The 13,711-nt window shown below is 47.0% G+C and overlaps 1 protein-coding gene across 2 annotated transcripts in view; it reads left to right on the top strand.

Annotated features, from left to right (window-relative positions):
• Positions 1-2,520: 2,520 nt before the first annotated feature.
• The window catches only part of GPR160 (G protein-coupled receptor 160), a 69,923-nt gene continuing 58,732 nt past the window's right edge, over positions 2,521-13,711 (top strand). Inside the window, exon 1 of one of the 2 annotated variants that reach the window (XM_027541472.1) lies at positions 2,521-2,667. The gene's annotated coding sequence lies outside the window, so the exon portion shown is untranslated. Of the gene's footprint in view, positions 2,668-3,708; positions 3,781-13,711 lie in introns of those variants that run through there. The other variant, XM_027541481.1, reaches the window with a different exon arrangement.

Here is a 13,711-nt window from a genome sequence, read left to right as displayed (position 1 = left end):
CACTTGGTGGAGGCTCTAAACTGATAATTTATTAATCACTCACCATATGCCAGGAAGCACTGTGCTTTGTATTTTTATGACAATTTCTAATTTTATAGTAAGTAATCTAATTTTACAAAATGGCCAAAAGTCATTAGCTAACTAAATGGAAGAGCTGAAATTCATAGATTTGTCTCATGCCAAATCCCACCCTCTTTCTCCTATCACACTGTTTTAAGTAGGGTTGGCTAGACTGATTTCTGAGGCTTTTCTTTGAAAAGAATAGTATATCCATTAGGATTGCATTCAATTGCTTGCAACAAACCAAGAGTGCTTTAAAAAAGTAAAGGGATTATTTTTCTCACGAAATAAGTCTGGCACTTGGCAGTCTGCAGTAGGTGCAGCTCCTCCTTTTCCCTTATGTGTTGTCCTGTGGTCATAAGACAGTTGCTCACCTTCCAAGCTCACAGCAACCTCACAGCCAGAATAAAACAGAAGGAGAAAAGTGGTGGTGTTCACTTCAGGAGAGCAAAATCCTTCTCAGGAATCTCTAGATATCTTCCCTCTCCACCTCACTGATGGGAATCGAGTCATGTGGCTGCACTGCAAGGGCTTCTGGGAAGGTGAGCATTTCAGCTCCGCACGTTGCCTTCTGGAACAAAATCTGAGTTCTCTTAGAAAGGAAAAAAGGGGGAATGGATATTGAGGAGGCAGTAAGCAGTGTCTGCCCCGTGAAAAATATCTGACAGATGTTGGGGGAGAAACAGCTGCCTCAGAAGTTCTGCTGGGTTGAGTGGATTCTAGGGGCCCTGGGCACCACTGTTGCTGTATTTTGTCTCAAGGGAGAAAGGGAAATGTAGCTTTTGTCCTAAGCATCTCTGGGCTCAGCTTCAATTCTATTATTATGGAAGAAGTAGAGAATGGCTGTTAGGGAACAAGAAAGGGCTCTGCCCCAGTCTCTCCACTGGTCCCTGAAACCCAGTTTCCCTTGGGAAAGAGTCTGGTGTGCACAGCCATGTGCTCTGGAATCCGTTCTCGACAGGAGGGGATCTGAGGACAGTTGTTGACACAGCCTTTGGAATGGGGAGACAGCAGTGGGCATCTGGGGATACTTGGGGATGCTGAGAACATTTGAAAATAATTCAGCCTCTTGGATTAACCTGGAAAGTATCATTAGGAATGCAGGCTAGCTCCTGAGGGTCACCTCCTCCCAGCTGTGTCACTAGCAAGACATCTCACCATCCTAGACCTTGTTTTCATCTCCTTTAAAGGGGAGTAATAACCCTATATCATGTAGTTTGAAGTGATGCATGGCCAGTTCCTGTTTTATACTATACACTCCACAGATGGAGGCTGTTATGTTTGATAGGAGCATGATCTGGCCCCCCTCCACCCCTGCTCTAACTCAGTTCACATCCTCTTCTTCTCAGCTATCCTGACTAATTTGCTATTCCTCTATCAGAACATGCCCTTTCTGGCCAGCTTTTGGCTTCTGAGTTTGCTCACGGTGGAATGTTGGCTGAAATACTTCAATTCTGATGAACACTGTAGTCCTTCAGGACTGAGCACACCTCTCCCCTTCTCCAGAAGTTCATCTCTGACCTCCCCAGGTTGGGTCAAGCCACTCCTCAGAGCCCCCAGGAGCCCACACTTAACTTCTGTCACAGTTCAGTTCTTACTGCACCTTTGGGCAGGCTGTTGCTAAGTTCCTTGTAAGACCAGTAAAGTCTTTCTGGGAGGTTAAGAAAGGCCCAGGCCACTCTGCTTTTTCAAGGCTCTTCAGGAAAAGCATGAGGAGAAAATTGTGGTTTTCTTTCTTCCTTTTTTGCTCTGCTGTGTGTGACACTAAATTCTCTCACCAGAGATCCAACCTGTGTTTCTCAGTGGAAGCACAGAATCCTAAGCACTGGACAGCCAGGGAATTCCTAGCCTGTATTTTAAAGGATAGGAATTTCATATAATATCCTATATATTATGATATTATATAATTTAATTATATTAAATTCCCATCCTGTTTAAAGGATTGGCAAGTCGTGGGTACTCAACAAATATTTTGTTGAATAAATATAACAAATTAGTAATGTTGACAGAGACAAAGGTAATGCAATAAAAATGTACTACTTGCAAATATGCAATTTGCAGTTTTATTTTAAAATGTGAATTCACAGGCGTTTGTTTACATGAAATTCTGTCACCCTGTGCATACCCTCATCTGGAGGAAACGGACAGTGGCCGCGTGCCCACCCTGCTGAGGACATGGGAGCTCCTTGGGCAGGGGTAGGGGGATCTGAAGGCCCGGCACTCAAAAGGGGGTCTCATCTTCCACCCTACACCCTTGGGGCGTCCCCTGTGCCAGCGCCGACCCCAGCCCCTCTCCCGCGGGTCGAGGTGGCTGGCCTCGCACGCCTCTCGCCGCCCCGCCCGCAGGCGGCGCTCTCTGGCCGGTCTCCCGCCGGGGTCGCGACGGGGCGTGCGCGCTCGAAGGGTGGCGTCCGCACTTCCTGGTAGCGGGCGCGGAGCGGCCGCAGGGTTATTGCAGGGTACAGCGGTCGGTGCTCGCTGTCCCCACCTGTCCCTGGTCACCTGGGGCCGGGCGCGGCAGTTGTCCAGACGGCGACGTCGTCGCGGGTCTGGTCCGGCGCCAGCGCCTCGGACGTAGAGCGGGAGCCGGGAGTCGCCGCGCATCAGGTGAGTCGCGGGATTCGGCGCCCGGCGTCTCGCCGCAGCTTCCCCACCAGGGACTTCGGGACGCCGGCGGTACCGCGTCGCTCCCGGCTTCCCCGGCGGCGCTCTGCGCTTCGGGGAGGGAGAGGAATTTCTTTCCCTGGGATTCAGAGGCTGGAATGTACTAGAGGTTGTATAGTACTTGGAGTGGGGGCCCTGGACTGAAAGCCAAGGACGCCCAAGCCTGACCCGTCCGGCTGAGGGGTGGTCGTAGTCTTCGCGCCTGGGGTCGGCCCCGAGTTTGGGGCTCCTGGGCTGGGGTGCGGGCATGGAACCGGTGGTCTGGGTTGGTCGTATACTCACACCCAGACGCTCCGCACCCCCATCGCCGAGGAGAAAGGTATTAAACATTATTAAACAGTTGATGTTTTAGCGATAGTGTGACTTTCCTCCTTGGCACACACAGGTGGGCGTATCGTCGCGGACGCACCTGCTCGTGTGTGCGTTGGGGGCGGACTTCGTTCGTTGGGCGTCCAGTCTCCTGGCCCCCGGGCGTTGGGGACGGTACCCCGCGAGCCCCGGACACTGGGATTAAGCCCGAGGACTTTTCAAGCTGTTTGTTCCCAGAGACCGTGGTGTTCTGGTTTGGTTCATCCGTGACCGTCATGGATGGCTCAAAATTCTCTCAATAACTCTCCGGAATTTGTAGTCTCAGTGAAGCTCCGTTTCTCACCTGGGTAGGTGGCTTCGGGAGGTGGCAGCAGGGCCCGCCCCCTGCATTCCGGAGGCGGCCGGGGAGGAAGGTCCAGCCGCTGGGAGGAAACGCGCTGGGTTTACCCCATTGCTTTGCTTGTGCAAATGACTCAGGTAAGGGCGGGGTTGGGGGAAAGAGTGTTGCTCAAACCCCAGAGATAAACCCACAGAGACCAGAAATGCAAAGGACTTAAGAATGAGTGTTTGGACCTCAGAATTGCTAATGGCTCAGTTCAAATCGTTTCACCTGTGCTTTTCAGATTATTCTTAAGCTTCTTCAATGACAAAACTACTAATTAACATATGCTTTTTTTTTTCCTTGACAGCCTCTAAGATTGGGTTGTCTTTGTGGTATCTCTAGAATTGAATTATTGGGAATTGCAGGTGAGGAGCAGCCTGCCAGCTGTGAGAATCACTGGGCCAGGGGAACCTGTGCTTTTGCTATTTAAGAGACAAGAGGGCAGTGAGAGGTGTAAACCTTGGTGGGTGCTTATTTGATGAAAAAAAGTTAAATTGTGCCAATAGGGGAAATTTGTACTCATTAGTATGAAGAATATTAGCTTTGTTTAGTTGCTTTAGGTAATGGTATACCTATTACAGTTTTTTAAAAACCCTTGCTGTTAGAAATACATTCTAAATTTGAAATATAGGTTCAGGATTTGCTGCAAAATAATCCAGTTTGGGGGAGGGCTGCCAGTGGAGAAGTGAAGGGGAGCAAGATGGAGACTGGACATGAATTGTTAATAGTTGAAGCTGGATGAAGGGTATTGGGGTAGGGACTGCCTTGTATGCTGACTCTACTTTTTTATGGCATTTCCCTTGAAAAGTAACACCACCTGTGGAGCTTTGTTTTTTTTTTTTTTTTGTGGAAGATAGATTTGGAGGGTAACACTAGTGATTCTAGATTCAAAGCCTTCCACAGATGTTCACTGGTAACTTGGTGTAAAGGCTGTCTCTCCACTCAAGCCTTTTTCTTCCTCTGGGGGATGCCGCTTTATTTTGCTGTGACGCACACCCTATTTGCTGAGTGTGACACAGCTGAGAGGATCAAGCTGATGCAGGTGGATGCTGGGTCAGCCTTTTTTTTATACAAAGGGTATTAGCAAGCCTTGGGGGTTGAGCTGACTCCAAACGGACAGGTTGTGTAAAATGTGTTAGCAGTTTTTCTGAATTGCCCAAATCCTTTCCAAGTTATGCTCAACAACAACAACAAAAAAACAGAGCTCAGAGTAGTGAACAAAACCATACACACTTAGGGTTTGTGTACACTTCTGGAAGCACTGGATACATCAATAGAAAGTCAACATTGTGAAAACAAAGTGAGTGGAGACCTGCCTATTACCTGAAAGAGATCCTATCTGTGTGTGTATCCTTTCTTCCTGTCGTCACTTTGTTTGCTTCAGGTATCATGAAGTGTAAATACTTAGCAAGGAACTGGTTCCTAAAATTTCTGCACTTTCTTTTCCAAGAAGCCTGTGTTCAAGAGGAGGGCCTTGGAAGTCATATCGATACATTCATCCAACTTGCCTCTGGATTTATCCTATAATTCCTACTCATTCTGTCATGCCTGATTAGTAATTTGGAAAAGTACAAGGGAGCTATTAAAGTTTAGTAGAGGGAGGAAAGGGAGGCATAGTCCTCAAAGATAAACCCACATTTCTTAGTAGCTTCTGTGGAACTGATTTTAATGCCTCCTTTAAGAGAAAAAGGTCAAGTAAATTATATCTGTGATAGCTGAAACTTGAAGCGTTAGATGAATCCCTCAGCATAGGCCTTGCCCATATAGATTCACTAGCATGAAAGTTGTAAAGATGCTTTAAGTCAGTTCTGTTGAGGAAATGCCACAGCACCTCCCAGTTTCCTTGTAGTGCATGAGAAAATGAGAGGACAAGAAAAATCCCCTTACTGTTGGAAAATGTCATAGTGAATTCATGATGGTCCTTAAGTGGAATTCCTTAGCTTGTGATTTAGTTTTCTTTGTGTGAATAAAAGAACAATGCAACTGTTAAGTAGCTTTATTTTCTACCTCAATTCTCTAAAACAAGAGCAGGGAGAGAGAAGAGAAACTCGCCACTCCCTGTGATCAGGGAGTGACCTAACTTTGCTCTCCTTGGTGAGAGGATGGTGGGTTTGGGTTCTGGAGAGCTGATTGCTAATAGCCATTTTAAGGAATTACCACAAATGTGATACCATCTTCTCCTTGCATAGTGTTATAAAAGGGTATATACACGCCGAAAAGCAAATTGCATACTACTTTATCGGACTAGAAATGAGAGAAAAGGGTGTTGGCAATCCAGTCAGTAATCATCTTCTAATTTGTAAGCACTCTCCTCTCATCTCCATCACTTCATCCCATCCTGTGAGGAGGAGCAGCCGTGATGGAGGATTATTTTCATTTTTAACAGATGAGAACGTTGAAAATCTAAAGAAGGGATGGCTTGCCAGGTGGCTTCTTTCGTGATATGGGGGAAGGAAATTTAATATTCGTTAAGAGTTCAAGTCATCTTCACACGTGTTTTTAATTCTCACAAAGCTCTTTAAATTGGATATTTTCAACCCATTTTGCAGATGAAATTGTAGCCAAGAGAGGTTAGTAGTTCACTTGAGGTCTGGCAGCTGAGAGCCAGGATTCAAACTTTGATCGGCTGGATCTTAGAGTTTATGCTATTTCCAGCCTCTGTGCTGGTCCAAAGGCTAGCAGACAGCAAAGCTTCCATCTCTAGAAGGTTGGTTGATTAGGCAAGCTGTCTTTTTCTTAGCTTTCTATTTTGCATTGGTGCATAGCCCATTAGCAGTGTTGTGATAGTTCCAGGTGCGCAGCAAAGTGACTCAGCCTCACCGATACATATATCCATTCTCCGCTAAAGTCCCCTCCCAGCCAGTCTCAGGCAAGCTGGTTTTTTGTGCCACACTGGTTAAAACTGGGGGCATGTGCCAATTGAAATGTTTTATCAGTCCAGCGCAGAGTTTGGGGGGAAAAAAATGAAGTCGAGTTAACATTGACAATTGAGAGATTTCAAGTATTCTGCCCCAGAACTCCCGAAGGCAAGTAGTGGGGCAGCCTTCTGGAAAAGGTAGTGTACCCCAGTTGCCTCTGGTCTCCACCACTCCTTACAGTGGCCCCATCCTTGAGGCAGGGGACCATCACACTTGCCCCGTTGTTCTTACCGTAAGAGGTCTTCCTATGTGTGCGAGTGTGTCTACTCCACTCGGAGTAACCAAAGGCAGCTTGAGGGCTCTTGCCGCAAGAAAAGGGAAAGAGCATATTCCTTGGAGAGAGTGAAGACTCTTGTGTTTAGTCTGCAGCAATTCTGTGACAGAAAATACAAGGGATGTCATCACTTTCCTCACATCCTGTCTGCATTACTCATTTACAGAGAATAGTCTACTACCCGTACAGTACAATAGCAGTGGAGAACATGTGTGGGCAGGCTGCTGTGGAAAAAAGAAATACCTCCAAAACCCCAAACCACTGACTCTCTGTGGGTGGGAAGACGGGTCTTGGGCACCTGAGGTGGGCCACAAAGAAGCCCGCCCTCTTTAAGCAGCCTGCCTTTGGCATCCACAGGGACTCTGAGCTTGTGTGCTGGCTCTTTGTGGCTGCTCTGAGGGGTCCCAGAAGGTACTCACCTCCCCATGCTGTGCCCACCCCCCTCTAGCTGGTGACAGGTCTGACAGCTCCGCAGGCAGGAGGAACTGAGGCGCCCAAGGGTGGCCTGTAGGGTCAAGGGACAGATATTCTCCCCTCTGTCTACATTTGGAGTTTCATTTACATCTTTGTTACCTTCCCCTGAACTCAGAGTTTGTGGGTGTGGTGGGTGAGGCAGAAACGTGACTGTAAAGAGGAAATGCAGATGGAGCCTTGTGGAGTGGTTTTCAAGAAGCCTCAGATGATATTTGTTCTGAGACCTTTGTCGCTCGAGCTGCCAGTCTAGGTGTGTGCATGCCCCAGTGTGGGAAGAGATACGGGACGAGGAGGGGGTGCTGCGTTGCGTGGTTGAAAGAAGTGGTTAGAGGCCAGTGGGTTGCTCGCATCCTTTCTGGAGAGCTCTGGGATTCAGGTGCTCGGGTGTGTTCTCAGGAAGGTGATTACCACTCCCTGGCCAAACCTGCAGCGGGCAGGAGGCAGGGAGAGGGTGTCGATGAGCAACCAGAGCAAACAGAGGCGAGGTGAGGCGAGGCGCCACTGAGTGTGTACTCTTGCCAGATCGCTGGTGTCTTTCTGCCTCTCCCACCACCTCCCTGTGTGACCTTGACCTGTGTGTGTTTCTTTTCTTAACCACTCTGCCCTTCAGCCGTCTTCTGTGTAAAATGTGAGTACTAATAATGACCACCTCATAGGGCTCCGAGGGTGAGGTTGACTGCTGTTGCCGTTGGAGCCCTGTCTTCTTTGCTTTTACCTTTATATGGGGGATTTCCCCCCAGAATTTTAGAAGGCAGGCCTCAGGGAAGAAACGAGTTCCAGCTCTGACCTCCCTGTTTCCAGAGGGAGCCTGGCCTGCCTTGTGGCCTTGGGAAACCTTCTCCATGACAGCTGTCAACAGGGCTTTGATGGAGTGGAACGGCAGCCTTGGAACTGACGGTGAGAACAGGGCCAGGACCCAGGGCTTTGGCCCTGTTGTTTGGGAATTAAATGCACTCCGATCTGGAAAGGAGAGGAGTCCCCTGGCTTCCCCCTCACAGAGGAGGAGCAGGCGGGGCCGGGCTCATGGCCACCTGAGTTCTGTCCAGTACCTCGTCTGTCAGCTGGGGAAGCACGCTCCTGAGAATGTTTTTTGAGGAACTAACAGAAATGTTATGAAATCTTGACCCAGGCCCAATAAAGTACTGTGTCTGACTTGCCCTTTTGTGGTGAAATCAAAAGACCAAGCACCCCTGCAGTTTACTTTTAACCTGGAGAAATAATAAAGATGCTGTTAATCTGTATTTACAGAGCATTTTGTAGTTTTAAAAGGGCTAATTTGATCTTCGACTGATGGTATGGGGTTATTTTGGAGAAGGCAGTGGTAACCCACTCCAGTACTCTTGCCTGGAAAATCCCATGGACGGAGGGGCCTGGTGGGCTGCAGTCCGTGGGGTCGCTAGGAGTCGGACATGACTGAGCAACTTCACTTTATGTTTTCACTTTCATGCATTGAAGGAAATGGCAACCCACTCCATTGTTCTTGCCTGGAGAATCCGAGGGACAGGGGAGCCTGGTGGGCTGCCGTCTATGGGGTTGCACAGAGTTGGACACCCCTGAAGCGATTTAGCAGCAGCAACATGGGGTTATTTGTTTGCATTTGTTTCTGTTACCTTTCGCTCTCAGGAGGCATACGTGAGGGAACTGAGGTTTAGGCCAGAGATGAGCCCAGAGATGGAAACAGAGGACTGGGCTAAAGTTTTACTTTATCAGAGAAGGTAACCGAATTCATGTTCTTTGTGCACTTAAGGAATCCTGGGGAATGACGACATCCTGGGGGCGGGAAGGGAGAGATGGAGAACTGAAGTCTTCCCGGGGAGCTGAAAACATCCTTTGTGTCCAGGAAGGCAGCCAGTCCCTTCAGAGTCCCCTGCAAGCAGAGGAGGCAGAGGTCTCCCTGTCAACAGCTCCTGCCCAGACCCATTCTCGGAAATGCCGGTGGGCTCATTGGGGAGGAGGAACGGCTCTTTCCTCTCCTGCCCAGGTCTAGAACCTTCATGAAACTGTGGCCTTTCTGCTCCTCCGCCCCCAGCCAGTTGTTCCAGGGGCTACTGAACAGCCTCCACCTCCACAGCCCTCCCCATCCCAGCTGGTGGCCACAGAGCTGCTCCCTTCTCACGTTCTGGAGGGGGTTTCCCTCCCCAGCCCCTGCCATCTCCCCCTACCCACCCCAGTTGGTATCCTTTCTTCCATTCAGCTTTATTCTGGAAAGTTGAAAAAAATTCTCTGTGACCCACTATCCAAGGACCCAAAGACATCATTTTGACATATTTTCTTCCAGTTTTGTTTTGCCTTTGTTTGTTTTTCTTTTCTTTAAAAATTTATTTGACTGCCCTGGGTCTTAGTTGCAGCAGGTAGGACCTAGTTCCCTGATCAGGGATCAAACCCTGGGCCCCCTTCATTGGGAGTGCAGAGTCCTAGCCACTGGATCACCAGGGAAGCCCTTTGCCTTTGTTTTTTAAAATAAATTTAATAAATTGTAACACTTTATAAATATTCATTTTATGTTAGCATTTTAAGAGCTGTCACACCAAGACTAATATTTATTACAGCATTCTTTCCATGTCTTTATTATTATCATTTATAATAACCACATGCTATTTTAGCCTTTTTTAGCCATTCTCTTAATATTAGAGAGCTAAGTGTTTGCTCATTTTTTAATGTTGTGAATCATTCTAAATTGAATGTATGTAAACCTTCGATTCTGTGCTATAAGAAATATGGTTGTGCTACTTCCGTGGCTCCTGAGCTCCTGAGGAGAGAAGCATCTTTTGTTATTCTTAATAAGCCCCTTTCTACCATACCTGAGTTTACTCTAATGAGCTGATTGCTGAGACTAGGGGTTGGTTTGGGGCCTAGTTGTTGGAGGAACCAAGCACGTGATTACAGGGTTGGAATTTTCAGCCCCTTCTTCCCCACCCCCAGAAGGGAAGAGGTGCTGGAGAATTGAATTCAGTCGCCCATGGCCAGTGATTTAATCAGTCCTGCCTGTGTAATGGAATCTCCATGAAAACCCCAAGCAAAGGGGTTTGGAGAACTTCTGAGTTGGCAGACCCATCAAGGTGTTGGCAGGATCATGTGTGCAGAGGGGGCAGGGAAGCTCTGTGCCCCTTCCCCATACCTTGCCCTGTGCATCTCTTCCCTTTGGCTGTTCCTGAGTTGTATCATTTATAGGAAACCAGTAGTTGTAAGTAAAGTGTTTTCCTAAATTCTGTGAGCCACTAAAGCAAATTATCAAGCCAGAGGAGGGGGTCATGGGAACCGCTGATTTATAAACACTTGGTAGAAGGTACAGGTGAGAACCAGGGACTTTCAGCTGCCATCTGAAGAGGAAAGCAGTCTTCTGAGACTGAGCCCTCAATCCACAAGAGTGAGCTCTGTACTCACTCTGGGGAGTTAGTGTCAGAACTGCTTGGTGTGGAAAAACCCACATATTTGGTGTCAGCAGTATTGTGAGTAGAAACAGCATTTTTACCTTTCAGTTTCATTTCCTGTTATTTTGGATGGATTTCTTTCTTTTTTTTTGCTTGTGGGATCTTAGTTCCCACACCAGGAATTGAACCTGGGCCCCTTGCAGTGGGTATGCAGAGTCCTAACCACTGGACCATCAGGGAATTACCTGGGATGGATTTTTATAAGAATGATTAGTAAGTGGAAGGTTTTTTGTTTTTTATTTTACTGACATATAATTTACGATGTTGTGTTAGATTCAGGTGTATAGCACAGTGATTCAGTTATATATATATATATATATACAATTTCTTTTTCTTATTCTTTTCCATTATGGTTTATTACGGGATATTGGGTGTAGTTCCTTGTGTTATAGAGTAGAACCTTGTTTATACATCCTGTATATACTAGTTTGCACCTGCTAATTCCAAACTTTCAATCCATTGTTCCCCTCCTCTCCTCCCCCTTGGCAGTGAGTCTGTTTCTGTTTCTTCAGTTCAGTTCAGTCGCTCAGTCGTGTCCGACTCTTTGCGACCCCATGAATCGCAGCACGCCAGGCCTCCCTGTCCATCACCAACTCCCGGAGTTCACTCAGACTCACGTCCATCAAGTCAGTGATGCCATCCAGCCATCTCATCCTCTGTCGTCCCCTTCTCCTCCTGCCCCCAATCCCTCCCAGCATCAGAGTCTTTTCCAATGAGTCAGCTCTTCGCATGAGGTGGCCAAAGTACTGGAGTTTCAGCTTTAGCATCATTCCTTCCAAAGAAATCCCAGGGCTGATCTCCTTCAGAATGGACTGGTTGGATCTCCTTGCAATCCAGGGGACTCTCAAGAGTCTTCTCCAACACCATAGTTCAAAAGCATCAATTCTTTGGCACTCAGCTTTCTTCACAGTCCAACTCTCACATCCATACATGACCACTGGAAAAACCATAGCCTTGACTAGATGGACCTTTGTTGGCAAAGTAATGTCTCTGCTTTTTCATATACTATCTAGGTTGGTCATAACTTTCCTTCCAAGGAGTAAGCGTCTTTTAATTTCATGGCGGCAATCACCATCTGCAGTGATTTTGGAGCCCCCCCAAAATACAGTCTGACACTGTTTCCCCATCTATTTCCCAGGAAGTGATGGGACCAGATGCCATGATCTTCGTTTTCTGAATGTTGAGCTTTAAGCCAACTTTTTCACTCTCCTCTTTCACTTTCATCAAGAGGCTTTTTAATTCTTCTTCACTTTCTGCCATAAGGGTGGTGTCATCTGCATATCTGAGGTTATTGATATTTGTCCCAGCAATCTTGATTCCAGCTTGTGCTTCTTCCAGCCCAGCGTTTCTCATGATGTGCTCTGCATATAAGTTAAATAAGCAGGGTGACAATATACAGCCTTGATGTACTCCTTTTCCTATTTGGAACCAGTCTGTTGTTCCATGTCCAGTTCTCACTGTTGCTTCCTGACCTGCATACAGATTTCTCAAGGTAAGTTCGTTTGTGTCATATTTTAGCTTCCACATATAAGTGATACCATATGATATTTGTTTTTGTCTGAATTATTTCATTTAATATGATAATCTCTAGATCCATCCATGTTGCTGCAAATGGCATTATTTTATTCTTTTTATGACTGAGGAGTCTGAATGAACTCTGGGAGTTGGTGATGGACAGGGAGGCCTGGCGTGCTGCAATTCATGGGGTCGCAAAGAGTCAGACACGACTGAGCGACTGAACTGAATATTCCATTTTATATGTATACCACATCTTTATCCATTCATTTGTTGTTGGACATTTAGGTTGCTTCCATGTCTTGGCTGTTCTAAACAGTGCCACTGTGAACACTGGGGTACATGTATCTTTTTAAAATTATTTATTTTTGGCTGTGCTGGGTCTTCACTGCTGCATGGGCTTTTCTTAGCTGTGGCGAGCGGGGGCCATTCTCTAGTTCTGGTGCGAGGGCTTCTCACTGTGGTGGCTTCTCTTGTTGCAGAGCACAGGCTCTAGGGTGTGTGGGCTTCATTAGTTGTGACTCCTGGGCTACAGAGCACAGGCTCAATAGTTGTGGTGCACAGGCTTAGTTCCTGCACAGCATGTAGGATCTTCCTGGATCAGGGATTAAAAAACCGTGTCTCCTGCATTGGCAGGTAGATTCTTGACCACCGAGCCACCAGTGGTATCTTTTTGAATTCAAGTTTTGTCCAGATATATGCCCAGGAGTGGGATTGCTGGATCATATGGAAGCTCTGTTTTTAGTTTTTTCAGGACACTCCATGCTGTTTTCCATAATGGCTGTACCAGTTTACATTCTTACCAACAGTGTAGGAGGGTTTTCTTTTTTCCACACCCTTTCCAGCATTTATTGTTAGTGGTGTGAGTCAAAGGTTTTGAATAGTAAAAGGTTTTCTTTCTGATTACAAAAGCAATGAATTTTCATTGTGGAAAACCTAGTAAGCATCAGATCAGATCAGATCAGTCGCTCAGTCATGTCCGACTCTTTGTGACCCCATGAATCGCAGCACACCAGGCCTCCCTGTCCATCACCAACTCCCGGAGTTCACTCAGACTCACGTCCATCAAGTCAGTGATGCCATCCAGCCATCTCATCCTCTGTCGTCCCCTTCTCCTCCTGCCCCCAATCCCTCCCAGCATCAGAGTCTTTTCCAATGAGTCAACTCTTCGCATGAGGTGGCCAAAGTACTGGAGTTTCAGCTTCAGCATCATTCCTTCCAAAGAAATCCCAGGGCTGATCTCCTTTAGAAGGGACTGGTTGGATCTCCTTGCAGTCCAAGGGACTCTCAAGAGTCTTCTCCAACACCACAGTTCAAAAGCATCAATTCTTCGGCGCTCAGCTTTCTTCACAGTCCAACTCTCACATCCATACATGACCACTGGAAAAACCATAGCCTTGACTAGATGGACTTTTGTTGGCAAAGTAATGTCTCTGCTTTTGAATATGCTATCTAGGTTGGTCATAACTTTCCTTCCAAGGAGTAAGCGTCTTTTAATTTCATGGCTGCAATCACCATCTGCAGTGATTTTGGAGCCCAGAAAAATACAGCCTGACACTGTTTCCACTGTTTCCCCATCTATTTCCCATGAAGTGACAGGACCAGATGCCATGATCTTAGTTTTCTGAATGTTGAGCTTTAAGCCAACTTTTTCACTCTCCACTTTCACTTTCATCAAGAGGCT

Source organism: Bos indicus x Bos taurus, chromosome 1 (assembly GCF_003369695.1).
Source record: "Bos indicus x Bos taurus breed Angus x Brahman F1 hybrid chromosome 1, Bos_hybrid_MaternalHap_v2.0, whole genome shotgun sequence".
Lineage (NCBI taxonomy): Eukaryota > Metazoa > Chordata > Mammalia > Artiodactyla > Bovidae > Bos > Bos indicus x Bos taurus.
This window is presented reverse-complemented; position numbering and strand designations above follow the sequence as displayed.